Here is a 21,310-nt window from a genome sequence, read left to right as displayed (position 1 = left end):
CTTGCGTTCGGGCACGTGATCAACCAAATTACAAACTTGGTTATCATACATGGATTGGATCTCGCTATCCATTGCCTCTTTCCACTTTACAGACTCCGGGCCTGCCATGGCTTCCTTATAGCTATTAGGTTCATCAAGGTTTACTAGTGTACCATCACTAATATACGTGTCCCCTTCGGTAGTAATATGAAAGCCATAAAACTGGGGATGAACTCTAACTCTATCGGAACGTCTAAGAGGTATGGATTCGTCAATTGGTTCAACTAGAGTTTCCTCCTCGGGTTGAACGCCAGCGGTAAAGGTTCCTTCATCTATCGACTCTTGAATCTCTTCAAGTTCGATTTGCCTCCCACTGTCTCCTTGGCTTATGAGTTCCCGCTCTCGGAAAACTCCTCTTCTCGCAACGAAGACAACATTGTCCTTCGGTCTATAGAAAAGATATCCAAAGGATGTCTGCAGGTAGCCGATGAAAATACATCGCTCACTTCGAGGTTCAAGCTTTTCGTGAGTATCTCGTCTTACGAAAGCCTCGCAACCCCAAACCTTGATATGTGCCAACGAGGGAGCTTTCCCCGTCCACATCTTGTGAGGTGTTTTGGCAACCTTTTTAGTAGGGACTCGGTTAAGGATATGGGCCGCAGTCTCTAAGGCATACCCCCAAAAAGAGATTGGTAGCGAAGCACGACTCATCATAGAGCGAACCATATCTAATAAGGTTCGATTACGCCTTTCTGCCACACCATTCAACTGCGGTGTCCTAGGAGGCGTCAATTGTGAAACTATTCCACACTCCTTGAGATAATCGTGGAATTCAAGACTTAGGTACTCTCCTCCTCGATCGGATCGAAGCATCTTGATTTTCCTGCCCAATTGATTCTCCACTTCATTCTTGAACTCTTTGAACTTTTCAAAGGTGTCTGACTTTTGCTTTATTAAGTAGATATACCCATATCTACTATAGTCATTGGTAAAAGTCACATAGAAGCGGTTCCCATCCTTCGTGGTTGATCTAAATGGTCCACATACATCGGTATGTATTAGGTCCAATAGACCCTCGCCCCTTTCACACGTACTCGTGAAGGGCGACTTAGTCATCTTTCCAAGCAAACAAGACTCACATGTGTCATCTTCCCTAAGGTCGAATGACTCCAACACTCCATCCTTTTGGAGTTGGGCTATGCGTTTCTTGTTGACATGTCCAAGACGACAATGCCACAAGGATGCTTTATCCATACTAGTGGAAGAATCAATATTCAAAACATCATTTCCTAAGTTATCAACAATCATAACGGTTTCATATATTCCATTACATGGTATAGCTTCAAAGTAAAAGACACCATTTAGATAAGCCAAAATAGAACCATTCTCATTATTAAAAGAAAATCTAAATCCTTGTCTATATAAACCATGAAATGAAATGATGTTTCTTGCCATTTCTGGCGAATAGCAACAATTGTCCAAATCTAAAACTAAACTATTCCTAAGCACTAAGGAATACACTCCAATCTTGGTCACAGGCGACGATCTTCTGTTCCCCATGATTAGATTGATCCTTCCTTGCTCCACATCCCTACTTCTTCTTAGTCCCTGCACATTAGAACAAATGTGATAACCACAACCGGTATCAAGAACCCAAGAAATAGCATGATTAGAATCGTTAGATTTGATTGTATATATACCTGCGAAAGATGGCTTGATCTTTCCTTCTTTGATTGCTTGCAGGTAATCCGGGCAGCTTCTCTTCCAATGTCCTATCTTGTGGCAGTGGTGGCACTCTGCCTCCTTCGGGTTAGAGCAGGGCTTGGCGGGATCAACTTTGGTCCCACTAGAAGAGGCACCATCTCGGGCTTTCACCTTGCGATAGTTCTTCGATGAAGCTTTCCTCTTCTTTCCCTTCCCTTGTCCAATAGCCAAGACAGGAGCAGCGGGCGGATTGGGAGTAGGTGCAACAGACTTGTCCTTGAAGTTGCTCTCGGCAACCCTCAAGAGACCTTGGAGCTTGCTTAGGGTGACCTCTTCTTTGTTCATGTGGTAGGTCATCCTAAATTGGTTGTACATCGGAGGCAAAGAGTGAAGCACCATCTCGATCGCCAAGTCCTCACCGAAGTCAACATTTAACTTGCGAAGGCGGTCGACATACCTTTGCATCTTTTGCAAGTGCACGGTAAGAGATTCTCCATGACCCATCTTCGCGGAAATCATGTTAGTGAAAATCTCGTACCTCTCTTGTCTCGCGTTTTGGTGGTACCTCTCCAATAAGTCTTGGTGCATCTTGTACGGGTACATGTCCTCGTAGGACTTTTGGAATTCGGAGTTCATGGTGGCGATCATGATGCAATGTACCTTCGTTGCATCTTGCTCATGAGTTTCAAAGGCGGTGATTTCGGCTGGAGTAGCGATTTCGGTGTTGATTTTCTCGAGCTTCTCATCAAGGACATACTCTTTGTCCTCATAGCGAGCAATGGTGCGAATGTATCTTATCCATTCGCTAAAGTTCGTCCCATCGAAGGTGACCTTTTGGCAAAGGCTCATCAATGTGAAAGAACTAGCAGCAGTGTTGTTTGCGTTCGACATCTACAATTAGAAAAGGACAAAGATAGATTAGAATAAGAATCCCTAATTATCACCCAATAAGAAAATTAGGGCTAGGATCCAACAATAACATTTACATACTAGAAAAGGGATGCCGTAATCTAACATGCAAATAAATTGAAGGTAAGTGAATGACGATTCACTAATTCTCCATCACAAAACTTAAACTATTAGTCCTAAGTGTTTTGAGAATTCCTAGGTTCGGATGAGATTCATTGAAACTATTCAATGGCATGTTTAAATCTCGATATGCCCCTCTTGTTTGTGACTGGGATGCCGAGGATCACAAAGCGGGTGTGAATTACCATGCAAATTCACATGGTGCCTTCATTGTAACGATCACCTATTCGATGTGCCGGTAAACCACACACGCTCCATCGAACTATGATAAACAATGAATCACCCTTTGCCACCTTCGCTTAGAACCAATTAGTGTGCCGGTAAACCACACACGCTCCACTAACATCTTAGCAAGGTGCAAAGTGTAATTTCATGGGATTGCATCAATTCACTTTTCCTAAAGTAACTAGGATTGGGAAATTTTTTTTTAAAAATATGTGTAGTTACTTTGTATTTCTTATTATACTTTTAATGAGGGGATGAGGTTTCCCTATCCTACCCGTTCGGCTAACGACCCTCCACCAATCAAGCAAGCGGTAGGTGTGAGTGTACACCCATTAAGTGCCATTTTATAGGCCGCAACCTTATACCCACCTTATAGATCGACTTCGTGAATGAGGCCTACTAACGGTAAGACTAGCATTTAGTTATACATATATATATTATTCTAGTAATATCATATTAGTATAGGGTTGTATTTTAAAACTTTTAAAATCTAGGGTTTGAAATTTAAGTTGTCTAAATTAAAACTTTTAATCACAAAAGTAAATTTCAAAACATGAGGGTAGGTTTTAATCATTTAAAACATGGAGGATCAAATAACAAATAATTCCAATTAACAATTAATATCATAATTATCTATATTTGATTTATTCAAGATTTCTTTGAAAGATAATTACCAAAATAGTTAAATAATTAATTAATTATCATATAAGGAAATTAAATATTTAATTAGTTGATAAATATCTTTTTCTAGATCAAGATAATAGTCATATATATCATAAAATCGGATTTAGGTTGATCTATTATGATTAAGGTAAGTTTCCATAAGATAAACACAAAGAAATCCCGAATCTGGTCATTCCTGACGCCTGGACTCGCCGAGTGCACAAGGGGACTCGCCGAGTCAGGCCTACTCGCCGAGTCCACCTTGGGACTCGCCGAGTTAGTGACTCAGAACCCTAAAAATTGAATTTTGCAGGTTTGTTTCAGTTAATCAAGCAACAATTTAAAGAAAACCAAGCTAGGCTCTGATACCACTGATGGGTTTTAGCCATAATAACTTTCCTATGTGCGCATGCAAAACCCTAATGCTTGGATCTAGGCTTTCTAATAAACATGCTTTGAATCCAAGACTTCTAATTACTAATTAGGTTAAATAACAACATTGAAACAGATCTAGAATCATACCTTTGAGTTTCTTGTTGATCTTGAGGTCTTGGAGCTTCTAGAGTCACAAATGTCACTCCTCTAATGGCTTACAAACACCAATAGCAAGAAGAATGATTTAGGAGAGAGGAGAGGGAGGAATTTCGACCAGGGTTCTCTTACTTAATCAGAGGTGTCGAATTCCCTATGCCATGGGGTCTATTTATACTTGTAGACTCCTTAAGGGTTACAACCTAAACCCTAATTGGATAATCTTCTTTTAAGGCTATCCAAATCCATTCCATAGATAAGCATATGGACGATTTTAGCTATCCAAAAGCTCTTAGAATTCGTCCAAGGCATATCCTAATGGATTTACAGTCTAAAGCTTAATTATCAAACAATTGACAGTTTATACCCCTTTATTTAATTAATCTCTTTAAGTCACCAAATTAATTCTAATTAATTCTATGACTTATATTAATCAAATAACAAATATATTATTCATTATATTATTCACATAATATATTAATAATATTTACTCTCTCTTAATAAATCATCCTATCAAGTTGCTATGGTGAAGGCAACCCAAAAGGACCATGCACAACCGGATCAAATACTTGCCTAATATAGTTGCAGCCTTAGACACTATTCCAACATAATGATCATAAACAACTAGGTAAATCAATTTCATGTAATCAACTGCAGTTTAACTACACAAAACTTGAGACTCGGCAAGAAATTTAGAAACTTCAACAAGATAGGTTTAGATTTATCAAACAATATTTAAAGCTAAAGCTAACTTCATCAGTCCATCAAACAAGAAATCAACACATACTAATCAAGAGTTCATCTAATCTAAATGAAAGAAAGGGTTATTAGCCCATAATCATAGCTGGAAAACATATAAACAAAAGGAAAATTAAGCTAAACATGACTAAACTAGGTAAACTGAATGAATATGTGTGACTCCTTGCTCCAATCTCTTTATCCTTTGATCTCTAGTCGAATTCTACCCTCAAAGGGGTCTTAGAAGGGTATTTTTTCTGTCAATAATCACAAACCTAAGCCCTCTAACCTCTGGAATCGACCTAATCTCCGATATATATATATATATATAATATATATATATATATATATATATATATATATATATATATATATATATATATATATATATATATATATAATTACCAAAATATGGCCACCATGTCATGGTTGACCTCCACCGTGATGTGGTAGTCGAGTATATCCCGTATTCTTGAAGTAACCGTCAAGAATCGCGAAGATTCCATTCACATCGAGAATCAAAATTTTTCTCAAAACACAAAAGTTGTCCAAAATTGTGTCTAATCTCGTCAATCGAAGTTATGAGTCATGAGATATGGTTAAAATACTGAAGAGGGTGAAGCTGTCCAACAACATCTTTTTTGTGTCTTCTTCTTGCCTAAGCTCACATTTTCTTGCTTCTAACTCCTCGTTTGCTTCCTTTTCATCTAAAGCATGTCTTTGCTACTACAAACACATTTCAACCATAATAAGTACCTTTTGTTCCAAATTAAACGTAATTATAGCTAAAGGTATTAGACTTATGCATGAAATACATAGTTAAATATACACATATCAAAATACCCCATACTTTTCTTTTGCTTGCCATCATGAAAAACTGATTTTATTATTATTATATCAAGACTTTCGATATGAACATCGCACAAGACAATCAAGTTTGAGCTTCTCTATTACTCAAACACCACAATGCATGTATTTGTGTTTAATTTTTCCTAAGAACTTCCCCAATCCTAATTACTCACAATATTCATAAACACTTCCCCACTTCTTTTGAATGACACTCATTTTATGCATCCCTCCGAATATATCGCTAGTAAACTTTCTTAATCTCAAGGTATTTTTGCTTAAGCTCCCAAACATACATAAGAAAAAATAACCTAGAAAATAAAAAATACAATAATAATTTGGCAAATTTCACCTTATTTTTGAGTCTTTGATAATTTATAGCTTTACTTCATGATATTTCTTGATTTTTATAGCTTTGTAGACTCTTATTCTCAACTTTTGCAACCTTTTTTTTTTTTTTTTTTTTACTTTTTCAATTTTTATTTCGCTTTTTTTACAACTTTTTTTTTTTCACCTTTCTCACTTTTTTTTCACTCAAAACTAAAATCCTAAAAATAAAAACATATTCTTAGGAAAGGGAACTTCACTTTGACCCTTATTGGTTAGAGATATTAGTCTAAGGTGTAATGACTACATAAGCTTTCCTAGGTACATTTTTGGTACACGATGCTAAATATATTATGGCCCTCAAACTAGGCAAGGTCTTGTTTTTGTTCCATGATTTCACTAGGGTAGGGAAGCCACAAATACACTATAACATATATCAGATCAAATAAACATTAAAACTCGCATCAGATCGTCCCACACAATGCTAGCAACCTAGATCTCAACACAACAATATAACAAATTTTAACTAGATTCAACTTTAAATTATTATTTCAAATCTTTCTAATATTTTTATTTTCAAATCCTAGTCATTTTTCAATTTTTAATCAAAGTGCTTGTATTCCTATATTCAACCCCTACCCACACTTAAATGATGTAACGTCCCCATTGCATGCTCAAACAATTAAAGAACATAAAAATAAAGAGGAGAAAATGGAATAGACTACCCTAGGATAGTAGCGGCGAGATCGAATTCTTAAAAGTGTGTGGAAAACTTGGACTTATCGTATTAAGGATGGAAACAATACTTCTGGACCTTCTCCTCATGAATGCAAATATGCCGGATCAAAATAAATCAAAGAACCATCTTCAGAAAGTGTGTTGAACTTCTAACACAACGTGGTATACGAATACTACGACGTGGTGTTGAGTTTGAGGTCGCAATAATCATACAAAATAAGACCACCATGAAGTGGTTAGTGATGACACATCATGGTTACATGCCTAACGAAATTAGTCGGGAAAAATATGAATGCCACGGTGTGGTTATGATGGCCACATCATGGTATCTTCTGAGAGTATCTTCAATATCCAAAGTAAAGTATGTTATCTTCTTAGTGGTTAAGGATCATTCCCAAAGTCTACTTTCTAGAAAAAATATTGTCAAAACTCTTCTCTTCACCAGGTGGGAACCCATATTAAAAAAGTGGTCTTCAATTGTAATCTTCCAAAATCGCACGACTTTTTCTAATTAATCGCCTTCACTGCTTTACTTTTGTTCAACACTATAAAATAAGATCAAAGAATAGATGAACACATGATCAATCGGTTAAACTAAAACTAAAAAAAAAAAACTAAAAAGAAACGAAAATGCAAACTCATAAAAATCCGGTTGCCTCCTGACAAGCGCTTCTTTTTTAGGAGTCGTGAGTCGGACTCCTTCCCACCCTACGTGGCGTCGGGTGGAACTGTAACCTCCCCGTTATCCATCATCTTGAACCTTGTTCATTTGTAGGAAACCCGTCTATTGAATGCCTTTCTTGAGTTTTCTGGCAGTTTTGGGTTGACATCTTCTTTGTGCTTTCGCTTGGGTTCTTTCTTCATTCCCGTGACTTTAGCAAATATTCTGATCAAATACTGCTCTCTAACGTAGTTAAACAACTAACTTACTGCCTATACTAGGATATGGCCAATCCTATCTTTAGCAATTTAATGATCATAAACAACTAAGTAAATCAATTTCATGCAATCAACTACAGTTTAACTACAAAAAACGTGAGACTAGGCAATAACGATACAAAATTTAACAAGCTAGGTTTAGATTTATCAAACAATATTTAAAGCTAAAACTAACTTCATCAATCCATCAAAAAAGAAATCACCACATAGTAATCAAAAGTTCCTCTAATCTAAACGAAAGCAAGGATTATTAGTCCATAATCACTGCTAGAAAACACATAATCAAAAGGAAAACTAAGCTAAATAGGATTAAACTAGGCGAACTGAATGAATATGTGTGAATCCTTGCTCCATTCTCTGTATCCTTTGATCTCTAGTTGAATTCTACCCTCAAAGGGGTCTAGGAAGGGTATTTTTTTTGTCAATAATCATAGCCCTAGGCCCTCTAACATATGGAATCCACCTAATGTCCAAAATTATATAGTTACCAAAATCTGGCCACCACGTCGTAGTTAACCTATAACGTAGTGGTGGGATCACTACGTCGTGGTTTTCGTGAACCAACATTTTCTCAAAAAACACAAAAGTTATCTGAAATTGTGTCTAGTTTTCAGAACATTTTGAATCTCGTCTATTGGAGTTATGAGTCATGAGATATGGTCAAAATACCGATAAGGGGTCAAGCTGTCCAACAACATCATTTTTGTGTTTTCTTCTTGCTTAAGCTCACATTTTCCTGCTTCCAGCTCCTCGTTAGCTTCCTTTTCATCCTGAGCATGTATTTTCTACTACAAAACATATTTCAACCATAATAAGCACCTTTCTCCCAAATTAAACATAATTATAGCTAAAAGTATTAGAAATATACATGAAATCCATAGTTAAATATGCGCATATAAGTTGATCATAAAACATGATACTAAAGCACTCTCATTTATTTTTAGATTGGTGAATCTTTTATCTTTCTGCTAAATTGATTCTTGCATTCGTTCTGATACTCATAAATATTTTAAAAGTATTACAATTATGTTTAATCTTATAAACAAAACCATATTTACTAAAACAACAGTAAATCATGATGAATAGAGTTATTGTCCCTTGTGGTGAATCCGAAGAGTCCGTATCAACTTGTACTAGATCTATTAGTCTTTCATTTGCCTTAGATGAACATGTGAACAATGAATTAATTCATGATTTTCCAATGAAGAAGATTCTTATATATATAATACAATTCAAATTGTACGACCCCAAGTATCTGTCCATTTGGTGATGAGACTTCTTTTCACTTGATCAATTATGACAATACCAAAAGTGATATCTTAAGCATCAAATCCGAAATTAATAATTGCTATTATTAAAAACATAACCAACACTTTCATTAATGCCATTTCAAGGAAACAAGATAACCAAAACTTCGCTTTCATTGAAATAAATGAAAATTTGGAACTTGTCCTTACAATGCATGAAATGAAAACAACATTTTTAAACATCTTAGAAAAGAGCAATAAAAATATATTAAATTCTCCTAACTCCCTAGCAATAACTCCAAATTTCTACCATTGAACCATGTAACCAAAGTCCATTTCCCACGATTATTTTTTGCTCACTAAGCTTAAGTTTCCTTCTTTCTTTTAGATTCCGTAATACCATCAAAATATGATCATCACATTATGTATTATGAGTCTACGAATAGAAACTTATGGTGTTAGATAAGAGATGTACCTAAAGTAGAGTCGCACGACTTGACTTTACTATCTCTATGATCATTCATGTATTTCGGGAAGCTTCACAACCAATGTCCCTTCAATTGTCAATAGAAACAAACGGACTCTTTGGGTTTAACACACGAAATTATTCTAGAACAAGGCTTTCTCTTTACCACACGATCAAACGGTTTGATCTTGGAAGACCTCTTTCCATTGGGAAGAGAAATCTTTTCTAGACCAATGTCACCATTACCAATGTCCATGGAAACTTTGGAATCAGACCCTATAAGTATTCGTGCTTCAGATGTATTCTTAAGCATTTCTACCTCAGCAACCATCAAAATTTGAGTCAGATCAATTAGGGTCACATCGACGTTTCTCATATAAAAGTTCTTAATGAACTGATCGTATGAATTTGGAAGCGAAAGAATAACTAAATCAATGGCTTGCTCCCTTGGAAATACGACACCCATCCTTTTCGATTTGTCAATGTATGACTTTATTTTTCAGAACATGCGAACACACAAAATTTTCATTCATGTTTATATGCCAAAAGGGCTTGAGTTGTAACGCCCCGATTCTCAGGTATAGATTATGTTGAATCTTTTTGGTCTTTGGGCCTACTGGACGAGTTGGCCACCTTACTCATCGAGTAGTAGCGGGATGGTCCACGCGTTTTAGTGACCTACTCTCCGAGTCCAAAAAGGGACTCGATGAGTAGGAGCTGGCATAGGAAACCCTAAATTGTGGGGCATTACACCCTATTTACAGGATTATTGGCCTCCCCCAGCCTCCCCTTTACATCCTTTTGTCTCTCTTTAACCCTAACTCGAGTGTGTGTGTGTGTGTGTTCTTTGGAGAGTTTAAGCTTGGAGGAAGGATTTTGGGAAGGAATCACTTGGGAAAAACAAGCTAGTTGGGGCAAGAGTTTGTGGGATCCAAGTTCTGTAATAGCAAACACTCTCTTGAAGGTACTAGATCGTTTTCCTTGGCCCATTTTCTCCTAAACCCTCTTGTGCATGAGTTTTAAAGAAAGGTTTCTCGTGCTTAAGCCAAGATCTGAAGTTGTAACTTCAAATTTGGACTCCCCTTGGCTTCTAGATTCATAAAGTCATTAGTTTTGCCTAGTATGTGCTTTCCCTCAAGGGCGTGACCTCATTGCAAGCTTAGTTTTGTCATTTTAGGGTCTTAAAGCCTTGCATGAACGTAAAGTTTGCAACTTTACGTGATAAGCATGCCTAAGGAAGTTGGATCTGCAATTTGGGGCCTTAGCATCGCTTAAAAAGTGTTTGCATGGTTAAAGGGATGAAGGGACTCGGCGAGGCTTATAGTCGAATCGGCGAGTCATATGAGTATGGGCATGAACTCGACGAGTTGGATGAACAACTCGGCGAGTCCGATTAAGATTGCCATAGACTCGATGAGTTGTATGAACAACTCGACGAGTCGGTTAAATTTTCCCCAATTGATGGATGCATGTGAACTTGTCGAGTTGCAAGAAGGAAAACTCGACGGGTGGCCTTAGAGTTTCGATCGCGAACCTGAGGAACTCGACGAGTCACTCTGGTGACTCGGCGAGTGGACGAGTATCTCAAGGAACTCGGCGAGTAGCTAAGGATACTCGACGAGTTAGGGTCAACATGGACTGGTGACCTTGAATGTTGACTTTGACTTTGACCAGGGGTTGACTAGGTGACTTATGGGGTACCTTGAAAGGTAGAGAACTTATGAGTATGGTTATATTATGATGATAGGTGGTGGAGTTTGTGACAGTGATCCGAGAGTTGGATGCTATCTACCGAGTCGACATTTGCAAGGTGAGTTATCCTCACTATACTAAGGGGTCTAAGGCACCAAGGCTGACCTATTGGCTATGTTATCCTAGCAGTGTTAGATTTTGAGTATGAGTTAGAGTTTCATGCTAGTGGTTATGCCAATTAGGTAGGCCTGTAGAACTACCTGTGTTATTATATGTTATCTATATGCTCAGTAGTTATGTCATTATATGTTGATATGTTATGTGGGATAGGTTGAGGTGAGACTGCTTCGTGCGGTAATCCAACAAACCCAGGAGCATTCCAGTTATGGGATAAGGGAGACTCGTACTGTGGGCTCGATGGCAAGCCAGAAGTGAGCTGTGGGCCGGAACCAATCCAGACTCACAATGTGGGCCCCGGGGGGGGGGGGGGGATAATCTAGTATGTAAAGTTATGGACCCATTACATGCTGCTTATTTTGTTATGATATTGCTGACTTGGCTACCTGGATTGTATGTGTAGTGGTATTTTGGGGGAACTCAGTAAGTTTTCGGGCTTACAGTTTTAGTTTATTGTTTCAGGTACGTCATGGGATCGTGGCAAGGCAAAGGCGTGATCGTACCGCTCCTTGTTTTGATGATTTTGTTTATCGGATACTCTGATATAAAATATTTTGGAAACATGTTTTGTAATACCTATTGAATTTGGAAAGAATTTTAAAAGTTTAAAATTGGCTTGATTTTTATGGGTGTTACAAGTTGGTATTAGAGCCTTGGTTTGAGTGAATTGGAGGAACATTCATGTGAATCAGTCTCAAATCAAGGAAAGGTTTCCAAAATGATTTCTAAAATGGTTTTGAAAATAAGTAAAGGAGGATGCTGATGGGTTTTGAGCATTCTAACACTTCCTAAGTGTACATGCAACCCTAATAACCTTGGATTTATGTTTGTCTAACTATCATGCAAAGTTGAATTCCAAGGTTATATTCCTATGTAGCATACATGGGGAACAATTTTTAACTTGAATGAAAGATAGAATAACATACCTTGTTGTTGCTTATGATCCTTGAAACCTTGTGAGCCTAGCACCCCAAGTGTGATCTCTCAAATGCTTCACACAACACCAAATGCAAAGGAGTAAACTTTTTGAGAGAATACACACTTGAAAAATTGGCCTAGCCCTCGCTTGTTCTTGTGTAGCCAATTTTGGTGGAGAACATGTTCTTTATATAGTGTTGACACATCTAGGGTTACACCATGTAAACCCTAATGTGTTATGGCTCTTCATTTCCATGACCCATGGGTTTGTAACTCCCATGGAGCATCCTATGGGTTTAACCCAACTTGATAATCCATGGAGCCTCTTAGCCTACTATACAAGTTATGGATGATTTACATAATCAACCCATATATTTAATTAGTTATCTTTTGATCACTTAATTAATTCCAAATTAATTCTTGATCAATACTAATTAAATAATACTATTAATATATTAGAACTTATAATATATTAATAAACCAGAAGTGTTATTTCTCTCATATAGTCTATCCAATTGCATGGTGCCATGCAACCCAAATGGACCATGCCGGGTCGGGTCAAGTACACACCATAAATAGTTATGGACTTAGATTCCTTATCCAAAATATGCAAGGCGTACGATTAGCCGGAGGCAGTAAGTAAACCCCAAAATACCATACAGTTAAGTGATTATGTGATATGTTAGAACAACATGTTAGTACTAGGCTAGGGATCTTCAGGAATTGCATGATAGAATTGCCTGATTACATGATGCCTGCTAGCCTAGGGTACTCCTTATATGAGATTGACATCATTACTGTAGTTAATTGTGCATGCATCACGACTGTATATAATCAAGATCTTATAGCCTGAGAGTGTTTAATTCGACCTTAGGGTAGGATCGGATATTCGAAAGTCTACAAGGTCCAGTGTTATGTATGGCTAGCATACACTAGTACTACAGGGTTGGTGGAAGTTTCATGGATGGGTGGGTCATGAGAAGCTGTGAGGTCAGTCGAGAGATAGTTTAGCATTCCTCTAGGAATGAGGTTTGGGCGCTAGCTATGTTATATATATTGTTAGGGTGTTGTGGTGATACTTGAGACAAATATGGGTAGGTGTGGAAGGTAGTATAGGCCCGTACTACTGAAGGCACATGACCCATATGCGTAGCAAGGAAGTCACAACCCCTAGGGCTTAGTCAGGAGTTGGTCCCCTTTGTTTATCCGATTATCTGATGTCTATTGGTGCGTCTTTAGTATGGTGATGACGAGACTTTTTGTTACTATATCCGGGCCGGGATCAGGATCAGGAGACGGAGGAAAAGAGGTGCCGATAGCACCTGAGCCTGTGGTACAGATGGGATGAGACTTTTTTGGGTCTGTTAAGACCGCTATGGTTGAGTACTTTGACGAGCATTACACAACCCATGCAGAGACGGCTGCCGCCGCAGCTGCATCAGCTGTAACATCGGTAGGAGGAGGTGGAGTTGGATAGGGTTTCTAGTACCGGGACTTCGATAACACGAAGCCCTCGACATTTTGTGGGACTCAGGATGCGATTAGAGCTATGAGGTGCTTATCTGACGTGGAGGGCTGTTTCTTCATGTGTTCATGTCATACTGACCAGAAGGTCAGATGTGCCCTAAACCTGCTGAGGCTAGTGGCCAAGGATTGGTAGAGACTGATGAACGGATTGTATACTGATGATCAGAGAGCTGCTATTACTTGGGAGTAGTTCAGGGAGATGTTCCACACCCGTTATGTTTCACAGGTGGAGCGGGAGCGGTTAGCTCAGGAGTTCTAAGTTTGAGGCAGGACGGAGAGTCGGTGATGGAGATCACCCGTATGTTCACAGAGAGGGCGATGTTCTACCCAGAGTTTGCTTCCAAGCAGGCTCAGATGACTCGTTATTTGAGCATGCTCAAGACTGACATTTTTCAGTTTGTGTCTACCCAACGATGTGATACTCTGTTGGAGTATGAGGAGGTTGCTAGGCGGCGTGAGTTGGAGATCGAGTTGCAGTTGAGGGAGCAGCTTCCGGCCCCAACACAGTCTCAGCCGATGCCGAAGCGGTCTAAGACCGCTGATTCTAGGACTGGGGGTCAACAGAGCTACACATGTGGGAAGTGTGGTAGGAGTCATTCTGGAGTATGTCGAGTGGGTAGCAGATGCCACAGGTGTGGCAAGGAGGGACATTATGCGAAGGATAATCGGCAGGGCGCCCCAGTTTCGGGTATGAGGTTGTGCTACCACTGTGATCAGGTTGGCTACGTGAAGGCCAACTGCCCATTGCTAGCCACCAAGCTGGTGCAAGTTCCAGTGCCAGCTACTTTGAGGATCGCTGACGGGAGGCCTGTTAAGGCCGAGCCTCCGAAGGCTCAGGGGCGTGCTTTCCAGCTTACGACAGAGGAAGCCAGAGCAGCACCGGATGTGGTTGCTGGTATGTTTCTCTCCTTAACGTCGTTTATTATATCTGTGTTATGCTTATATGTGGTACCTGTGCGTAGGTACGTTTTTAGTAAACTCATTGCCTGCTTTCGTATTATTTGACTCGGGGGCGAGTCAGTCTTTCGTTTCTCAGATGTTTAGTAGGGGGTTTGGTGTACCGGTTGATGAGCTAGAGTGGCCGTTGCGAGTTTCTATTGCCAATGAACATGGAGTTTCTGCTTCTTCGGTCTATCGAGGATGTCGGTTGGAGATCTTCGAAGTGGTCTTTCTGATAGATTTGATTCCGATTCCCATGGGGGAAGTATGCGTGATTGTGGGTATGGATTGGCTTAGTCGCTTCGGTGCCATGATAGATCGTGAGGGCCATCGAGTGGTGGTTCGAACCCCAAGTGGGGGAGAATCGATTGTATATGGCGAGGGCACCAGAGCGGGGTCGGGGTTCTGTTCAGCTGCCAGAACTCGGCAGTATATTCAGCACGGGTGTGCGGGATACCTAGCGTATGTGGTAGATACGCGGGTTGGAGACCAGACTTCAGTTTCAGAAGTTCTAGTGGTTAGGGAGTATGCCGACGTGTTTCTAGAGGAGTTGCCTCTAATGGGTTTTGAGCATTCTAACACTTCTATGGTGTACATGCAACCCTAGAAACCTTGGATCTATGTTTGACTAAGATACATGCAAATAATTTTTTTTCCAAGGTTCTTATCCTATCTAGCATGGCATGGGGAACTTGAATCAAATAAAGCTAGTAGAATTACTTACCTTGTAGTTGTAGTTGATTGCTTGGAGTTTTAGAGCCTAGCACCAATAGTGTGGATGCCTCAAATGGAAATCACAAATCACCACAAACTTTGGAACCTTGAGGGAATAGTCACAACTATCTTGAACTCGGCCCTCTTACTTTACTCACCACAACTAGTGTGATTTCAAGAACCAAAGCCTCCTTTATATAGTGTGGTGGATTAGGGTTACATCCGAGATGCAGGAGCTGTCTTCACAGCTGCAGGAACTATTGGGCAAGCAGTTCATTCGACCTAGCAGTTCTCCATGGGGAGCACCGATCCTCTTTGTTAGGAAGAAGGATGGATCGCACCGGATGTGCATTGACTATAAGGAGTTGAACAAATTAACGGTAAAGAACTGTTATCCACTTCCGAGGATAGACGATATCTTCGATCAGTTACAGGGTGCATCTTGGTTCTCCAAGATTGACTTGAGATCGGGATATCATCATGTCCGAGTTAGAGAGGACGACGTGGAGAAGATCGCGTTTCGGACTCGTTATGGTCACTACGAGTTCGTGGTGATGCCGTTTGCGCTCACCAACGCACCGACAATATTCATGGACCTGATGAATCGAGTCTGCAAACCTATTCTTGATCGCTCGGTTATTGTGTTCATAGATGATATCTTGGTGTATTCCAAGACCCGAGAGCAGCACAAGGAGCACCTCTGGGAGCTGTTGGAAGTTCTGAGACGAGAACGGTTGTATGCCAAGTTCTCGAAGTGTGATTTTTGGTTACGAGAGGTCCAGTTCCTCAGACATCTCATTAACCAGGAGGGGATTTTGGTCGACCCGGCCAAAATTGAGGTAGTTATGTAGTGGGAGGTGCCGAGGTCTCCTTCGGATATCAGGAGTCTTCTGGGGTTAGCAGGGTATTACCGGAGATTTATTCGAGACTTCTCAAAGATTGCAGTACCCGTCACTCGTCTAACGAGGAAGGGGGTGGATTTTCGGTGGGGCCTCGAGCAGCAAAGGGCGTTTGAGACCCTCCGACGGTGTTTGTGTGAGGCTCCGGTTTTGACACTCCCCGAGGGAGTTGAGGATTTTTTGGTATTCTATGATGCATCCATCACAGGTTTAGGGGCGGTCCTCATGCAGAGAGGACGAGTGATAGCCTATGCATCGCGACAGCTGAAGCCGCATGAGATGAGATACCCTACACATGATCTGGAGCTGGGAGTGGTGGTGTTCGCTCTCAAAATTTGGAGGCATTACCTATATGGGGTCCATTATACCATATACACGAATCACAAGAGTTTGAGACACATCATGGATCAGCCGAACCAGAATATGAGACAACGCAGATGGTTAGATGTAGTCAAGGACTATGATTGTGAGATCCTTTACCACCCTGGTAAAGCGAATGTGGTTGTGGATGCATTGAGCCGCAAGTCAGCTAGGTCTTCCACCCCAGCAAAGTGTATGAGGATAACGGTGGATTCCCCGCTGGTGAGTTTGATCAGAGATGCCCAGGTCGAGGGCATACGAGCAGAGAACTGGAAAATGGAAAAGATCAAGGGAGAAAGCGCTCGATTTGTTCAGGATAGCCGGGGGTTATTGACCCGATGTGGTCGGGTTTGGGTTCCGATGATTGGTGGAGTCAGGCAGACAGTGATGGAGGAGGCTCATAAGTCTCATTTTTCCAAACACCCGGGGCCACCAAGATGTACCGATATCTGAGTTTGAGTTACTAGTGGCCATGTATGAAGTGAGAAATCGCTTGGTATGTCGAGAGGTGCTTGACCTGTAGGATGGTCAAGGCCGAGCATCAGAGGCTGCATGGTAAGCTGCACCCTCTGGAGATTCCCATGTAGAAATGGGAGCAGATCACGATGGACTTCATTACAGAGCTGCCAAGGACGGAGAAAGGGTTCGACGCCATATGGGTCATCGTGGATTGGCTGACCAAGAGCACTCATTTCTTGGCGATACGGGAGAGCTCTTTGTCCAAGTGGTTGTCCGACTTATATGTTCGCGAGATCGTTGCTCGCCACGGGATTCTGGTCTCCATTGTATCAGACCGAGATGTTAGATTTACCTCACGTTTTTGGTAGAAGTTCCGCGAGGAACTGGGCATATTCTTGCACTTTAGCACAACGTTTCATCTGCAATCAGACGGTCAGAGCGAGCGGACCATTCAGACCCTCGAGGATATGTTGAGGGTGTGTGTCATTGATTTCAGTGGGAGTTAAGATTCCCACCTACCTCTTGCAGAGTTTGATTACAACAACAACTACCACTCCAGCATTGGCGCCCCACCTTTTGAGTTATTGTATGGGCGTGGATGTCGCACCCTGGTTTGTTGGGATAAGGTTGGACACCGAGTGATGGGACGGACGTAGAGAGTCCTGCAGACTACAAAGAAAATTCAGCAGATTAGGCAGTGACTGCAGACTGCCCAGAGTCAGAAGAAGAGTTACGCCGATAGATGCCGATCCGAGTTAGAGTTTGAGGTGGATGATATGGTACTCTTGAAGGTCTCACCTTGGAAAGGTGTGATTCGCTTCAGGAAGCGGGGGATATTGGGTCCTCGATATATTGGACCGTTCAGGGTCATTGCCAGGGTCGGCAAGGTGGCGTACAGGCTAGAGCTCCCGGAAGAGCTTAGTCAGATCCACAACACTTTCCACGTTTCACAGCTGTAGAAGTGCACTGTGGATCAGGAGGCAGTGGTGCCATTGGATGATATTCAGATTGATGAGCGCCTGAATTACGTGGAGAGGTCGGTGACCATACTTTAAAAGAAGACGAAAGTTTTGCGGAATAAGGAGATACCTTTGGTGAAAGTACAGTGGGAGCGTTGGAAGGGATCTGAGTGGACGTGGGAGCGGGAGTCAGAGATGCGGGAGCATTACCTAGCATTATTCTATGCACCAGACTTTGAGGGCGAAGTCTAATTTAAGTGGGGGAGAATTGTAACGCCCCGATTCTCAAGTATTGATTATGTTGAATCTTTTTGGTCTTTGGGCCTACTCGACGAGCTGGCCGCCCTACTCGTCAAGTAGTAGTGGGAAGGTCCACACATTTTAGTAACCTACTAGCCGAGTCCAAGAAGGGACTCGACGAGTAGGAGCTGGAAGATGAAACCGTAAATTCCGGGGCATTGCACCCTATTTAAAGGATCATTGGCCTCCCCCAGCCTCCCCTTTACAACCTCTTGTCTCTCTTTAACCCTAACTCGAGTGTGTGTGTGTTCTTTGGAGAGTTTAAACTTGGAGGAAGGACTTTTGGAAGGAATCAGTTGGGAAAAAGAAGCTAGTTGGGGCAAGAGTTCGTGGGATCCAAGTTCTGTAACAAGAAGCATTCTATTGAAGGTACTAGATCGTTTTCCTTGGCCCAAATTATGCTAAACCATCTTGTGCATGAGTTTTAAAGAAATGTTTCTCGTGCTTAAGCCAAGATCTAAAGTTGTAACTTTAGATCTGGACTCCCCTTGGCTTCTAGATTCATAAAGTCATCAGTTTTGCCTAGTATGAGCTTTCCCTTAAGGGTATGACCTCATTGCAAACTTAGTTTTGTCATTTTAGGGTCTTAAAGCCTTGTATGCACGTAAAGTTTGCAACTTTATGTGATAAGCATGCCTAAGGAAGTTGGATTTGCAATTTGGGGCCTTGGCATCACTTAAAAAGTGTCTGCATGGTTAAAGGGCTGAAGGGACTCGGCGAGTCGTATAGTCGACTCGACGAGTCATATGAATATGGGCATGAACCCGATGAGTTGGATGAACAACTCGGCGAGTCCGATGAAGATTGTCGTAGACTCGATGAGTTGTATGAACAACTCGACGAGTCGGTTAAGTTTTCCCCAATTGATGGATGCGTGTGAACGAGTTGCAAGAAGAAAAACTCGACGGGTGGCCTTAGAGTTTCGATCGTGAACCTTAGGAACTCGACGAGTCACTCTAGTGACTCGGCGAGTGGACGAGTATCTCAAGGAACTTGGCGAGTAGCTGAGGATACTCGACGAGTTAGGGTCAACATGGATTGTTGACCTTGACTGTTGACTTTGACCAAGGGTTGACTAGTTGACTTATGGGGTACCTTGAAAGGTAGAGAACTTATGAGTATGGTTATATTATGATGATATGTGGTGGAGTTTGTAACAGTGATCCGAGAGTTGGAGGTTATCTACCGAGTCGACATTTGCAAGGTGAGTTATCCTCACTATACTAAAGGGTGTAAGGCACCAAGGTCGACCCATTGGATATGTTATTCTAGCAGTGTTAGATGTTGAGTATGAGTTAGCGTTGCATGCTAGTGGTTATGCCAGTTAGGTAGGCCTGTAGGACTACCTGTGTTATTATATGTTATCTGCATGCTCAGTAGTTATGTCATTATATGTTGATATGTTATGTGGGATGGGTTGAGGTTAGACTGCTTCGTGCGGTAATCCAACAAACCCAGGAGCATTCCAGTTACGGGCTAAGGGAGACTCGTACTGTGGGCTCGATGGCAAGCCAAATGTGAGCTGTGGGCCGGAACCAATCCATACTCACACTGTAGGCCCAGGGGGGTAATCCAGTCTGTAAAGCTGTGGACCCATTACATGCTGCTCAATTTGTTATCATATTGCTCACTTGGTTACCTGGATTGTATGTGTAGTGATATTTTGGGGGAACTCACTAAGCTTTCGGGCTTACAGTTTTAGTTTATTATTTCAGGCACGTGAGGGGATCGTGGCAAGGCAAATGTGTGATCGTACCGCTCCTCGTTTTGATGATTTTGTTTCTGGGATACTCTGATATAAAATATTTTGGAAACATGTTTTGTAATAACTATTGAATTTGGAAAGCATTTTAAAAGTTTAAAATTAGCTTGATTTTTATGGGTGTTACATGTGTTGTTTCATATCTTTCAATTAGTGAAGTTGGGAGAGTCACAGGAGGAGGAGGTGGAGGTGGAAGAGATGAAGGAGGAAGATGTCCAATTCCACCATTAGCTAAGGAAGGGAACACATTCTCACCTTGATTAGAATGTGGAACACAATATCGACATGATTGAAGAAAAACATTTTCCAAAAAATGAGGAAGACCATCATTGTCTTGTTTTGACATCTAATATTGGGAGAACAGTGAATTCAAGTTTAGTTGATTTTAATCCTTAATTATTAACCAAATTTAAATTAAGTCCATGATCAATATTTTCGATTCGAACTTTGAAGAGGGATGTCGTAATCAAATTCAAATATATTTTAGGTAGGTGGAACATTTCACCAATTTCAATCACAAGAAACTCTTAGATCTTTTCAGATTAATTGTATCTTATCAATGTTTAATATCGATTATGCTCTTACCAATTGTGTCTAGGATGCTGAGGATCACAATTAAGATGTGGATAACCATACAAACCTGCCTAAACACAACACACACTCCATCAACAATTATAAACACAATTTGTTTCATCATTTTTTCTTTATAGTCCGAAATTGGTGCGTCGGATAACCACACACACTCCACTAACGACTCATAAAAAAACGATGTGTGTTTTCATGGATTAGCTTACATTTCACATTTTTCCTAAAGTATCTAAAGTGGGATTTTAAAGTGGGTTCTAGTACTTTATAGTATCATACATTTAATGTGGTTATGTCCTGTCAAATCCATTCGACTAACGACCATTCACCATAAAAGGGAGCGGCGGGTGAGAGTTGACACCCAGTGAAAGTCATTTTATAAGTCGTTTCTTTATACCCCCTTAGAGTATGATTTCATGAATGAGGCCTAATGATGATTTGACTGACTTGTCTTATACACATAATATATTAAACTTTTAATCATATATAGTATAAGGTGTATTTTAAAATCTTTCAAAAAAGTAAGGTTTAAATTAATTTTCGAATTAAACTTTTAATAATTAATTTTAAACAATTAATGATTTACC

Source organism: Lactuca sativa, chromosome 6, assembly GCF_002870075.4.
Source record: "Lactuca sativa cultivar Salinas chromosome 6, Lsat_Salinas_v11, whole genome shotgun sequence".
In the NCBI taxonomy this organism is placed as follows: domain Eukaryota; kingdom Viridiplantae; phylum Streptophyta; class Magnoliopsida; order Asterales; family Asteraceae; genus Lactuca; species Lactuca sativa.
Note: the sequence above shows the minus strand (reverse complement) of the source record.